At 35.6% G+C, this 4,034-nt stretch overlaps 1 long non-coding RNA gene across 1 annotated transcript; it reads left to right on the plus strand.

The window, feature by feature from the left end:
• Positions 1–673: 673 nt before the first annotated feature.
• LOC107572647 (uncharacterized) lies at positions 674–2,167 on the plus strand. The gene is made up of 3 exons (XR_001607379.1): positions 674–704; positions 844–936; positions 2,042–2,167. It is a non-coding gene; the product is annotated as an uncharacterized lncRNA (long non-coding RNA).
• Positions 2,168–4,034: the final 1,867 nt, after the last annotated feature.

A 4,034-nucleotide genomic window follows, 5' to 3' on the forward strand; every position in this document is an offset into this window, starting at 1 on the left:
GCTGGAAAGATTCTGCTCCGGGCAAAAAAAAAAAAAAATCCACCCTGATTGTATCACCCACATGTAAAATAATCTGTTTATAATAATACTACCAAAAACATAAGCAAGCAAAAACATAGACATAATGACATTTAGTTAAAGGCACAATATGTTATTTTTGCCGCTAGAGAGCGCGTATTCAAAATAAACAAATAGACAAAGGCATAGTTTGATGACGGTGTGACTGAGTGTGGAATCATGAGAGTTGTCGTCTTCATCCCCACAGCCGAAGCAATCTGACGGGACTCGGGCAGAAATCATGCTCAGCTAATGATTTATTAACGTAGTAGAATGAAGCAGGGTGAGGCTGAAAGCCGTCAAAGCGAAACGAAGGCCACTGAACGAGCGCGACACATGGCTCGAAAGCAGCGGAGCTTTTATTATGCCACAGTCGACCGCTACCGCTCCTTCCGGTCGTGTTAATCATACTAGATACATTTGAAAGTTCTGTTATAATGCTACTCTGTGCAGTCGTCACCGGCCTATTAAAACGCACAACATATTAAAGTGTCTTCGGTGTTTCCATGTTTTCTACAAAACCGGAAATCGAGGTGTTCTGACGTCATTAGCAGGCGACACAATGACACTATAGAAACGGTCCGTGTCACTAGTTAAAATTGCTTATTTCTCTGGATTTAAACATTCTTCGAAACATTTGGGATAATGTAAGTACACAAGTCAGCAAAACATATAACACTGTTCTAGTGGTTTTTGGATATTTTAATAAAAAAACTTACATATTGTGCCTTTAAACGACTGTGAGTTTTCATGTTTTGTTCTGCGTTTAACCTAACGTTAAACAAGAGACCAACTCATCTGAGCTCCCGAGAGCGGTGCATTGTGGGTAATGCGTCCCTGTGCACGTTTCGTATCCAGCATGGCAGGGAAAAACAAGAGGTATGTTCCATTCTTAGCTATTTAACCTCGCGTACATAATCTTATATTAGTGCTTGAGTTGGAGAACATTGAATTTAAATGTAGATCGAGTTGTCAGAGCTCAGTTCACTTCATAAGACTCTTGTCTGATTATATATTTGACGATAGCTAACGTTAGCTGGTTTTAGCCACTGATGAACTAAAAATTCAGCAGGCTCGGGAGATCAGCATATATTAAACATTTATGGGGAGAACATGATCGTCTTGACAGTAAATATTTAGTAGTTAAGTCTGAACTGATTTTTGCATTTTCCACCACAATCAGCACCAAAATGAGTTTTGGAATAGTTATTTTGGAGTGTACTAAAGCTACACGTGCTTATTAAGAGTTGGATGAATATTATGCTAATCTTCAGAAAATAAACTTTTGCTTTTGTAACTTCAGTATTCAGTAACTTTCTAAATGTAATTTCTAAATCACATTCTTTACGTTTTGACTTTACAGTGGAAGGGAAGTTGTCTAAATATGCTTCTAAAAAATGTTTTTGCTAGTAAAAAAGCATTACGCATTAAAAAATGAACAGCACTTTTGATAAAAGGCCACATTAATATTAAGAAAAATCTGTATTATTTGGGAAATATTTAGTTTCTATTACGTTATATCATTACTTTTTTTACTCGCAGCAAGTGCTGTGATAAATGCGTTATTTAAATTAAGTTTTATTTTAATCAATACATATATATCGAATTAGTTTTATTTTAATAAATTGTATATCTTTATATTAATCTATTTTTGTTTTAATCAAATGTAGCTATTTTAATTTAGTTTTTAATATTATTATTTTTTTTACACTGTGTTTGTCTGAACTTTTCCACAGACCCCCTAGCACTCCCTTGTCGCCCTTGGGGTCCCCGGACCCCAGTTTAAAAACCCCTAATCTAGAATAAAATACACAAATACATTTACTTTATGTAAAAGGGTGCTTTGTAAAGCATTAATGTAGAAGTACATGTAAACAAAACAAGCTAACATAACAACAAACAAACATAATAGATGTACTAGGGTAGGGACTAGCTGAACATACTTACTGAATGCTTTAGTGATGTGCCATCTATTTTTGTGCAGGAACTTGAAGGATCTCAGCGTGGATGAGTTCATGTTATCTGGGTTTGATTCCGATGAGGAAGATGCTTGTGAGGATGAGGAATCAACACAACAGAAAGGGAAGATGAAGAAACCTGCACCTCAGAAGACGTAAGTGTGGCCTTAACATTTTAATGGTAATTCCAGTGTCCCATTTTTATTCCCATTCTCTGCTACATTCTACAAATGTTTGGTGAGTATATGCTATTTAGGGGTGGGAATCTTTAGTCACCTCACAATCCGATCCGATTCTGATTCTGGGAGTCACGATCTGATTCCAGAACGATTCTTGATCTACTTTTCCCCCCCTTATTAATTAATTAGTTTACCATCTTGAGAGTTTTAAAATCCTTACATTTACATCGCCTTACATAAGTAATTAAATACTTTTTAAAATAATTACAATTTACTTTTTTTTTTAAACAGTTATATGTTAATAATAATTAATTATTATTAATAATGTAATTTTAAACTAATATAATTCAAAACGTACACGCAAGTAGCAAATAATAAAGAGGAGCATAGAAACATATATTACAAACAACAAACAAAGAGTGCTTTCAGTTTGTCTGAGATTATCTGAACGTTTTCCATTCAAGAACTGTGAGTGATTTTTCATCTTTAATGTTGTTTTTTACTATGACATCATAGACAGCGGGAGATCTATTAAGCTGCATTCACGCACGGAAGTAATATGGTTTGTCCTGTCCGTTTAATCCCTTGACACATAACTTGGCTGTGTTTACATTCATTTTGCATCATAAAACCATTTTGGGACGCAAGTGCATTAAACCACTTACACGGAGTTGTGCACAGCCGCATGCGCGAGCAGTCTTCACAAACAAAGCGTGCGTCAGCATTTGAAATTGAAAGCAGCCTTCTGTTAGTGAGGTTCATATTTTAAATATATAAGTCCACTGCATTCCAAACCACATAAATGATGGCGCTCATGTTAAAAAGTAGGTGTGCAGCGAAGTAGAGTAGAGCATGGCTCTCTTTATTTTTCTCTTTTCCCGCTCTTTCTCCCTCTCTCTCTCTTTATCTGTGCTCTATAATTTCAAGCTTCCTGTTGCAGTAGCCTCTGAGCGTATCAGGTTGGGACCATGCGCCATCACTTCCTCCTCTGTCCCGCAGGCCGACACCACATCCGTTCTTTGCACAGACGGCCATCCATGAGCACATACACACACACACCTCGCTGGTTCTAGTTGACCTCGTCAAGCACTTTCAACTGCTCTTAAATGCGGAAGCGCAGAGAGAGTTATGGGAGAAGTCACAGCCCTGTACCAAAGTACTCTGGCTGACTGTTTGCTGAACTAACAGCCTCTTTCAGTTATTAGTTATGGAGAAAGTATGGTGAAAAGTATTCTTTCTAATTTGTTGCCTGCAAAAATGTGGATTATGAGAAATAATTTTATATTATATAAAAACCACCAAGTTACTTTTACCACACGGCACATTTTTGAGCACATTGTTTTGTGCTTCCAGATTTAATAAAGTTATATAAAATATCAAATTAAATTTTTGGGAAATCTGATTCATTTTAATGAATCACTCCCGTTCAAAAGTTTGGGTTATGAAAGAAATTATTTTATGCTCAGCAAGGCTGCATTTATTTGATAAAAAATACAGTGAAAACAGCAATATTGTGAGATACTGTTACAATTTTAAATAACTGTTTTCTATTTCAGTATATTTAAAAGTGTAACTTATTTTTGTGATGCAAAGCTGAATTTTCAGCATCATTACTCCAGTCTTCGGTGTCACATGATCCTTCAGAAATCATTCTGATAATGCTGATTTGGTGTGCAAGAAACATTTCTTATCATTATTAATGTTGAAAACAGTTGTGCTGCTTAACTTTTTCAGAAAGTTCTGAAATACTTTTGTAACATTATAAATGGTTTTGCTGTCACTTTTGATCAATTTAACGCAGCATTGATGAATAAAAGTATTAGTACGTATTATTAATTTA

The sequence above is a fragment of the Sinocyclocheilus grahami genome, unplaced genomic scaffold (genome assembly GCF_001515645.1).
Source record: "Sinocyclocheilus grahami isolate Dianchi unplaced genomic scaffold, SAMN03320097.WGS_v1.1 scaffold1786.1, whole genome shotgun sequence".
Classification (NCBI taxonomy): domain Eukaryota; kingdom Metazoa; phylum Chordata; class Actinopteri; order Cypriniformes; family Cyprinidae; genus Sinocyclocheilus; species Sinocyclocheilus grahami.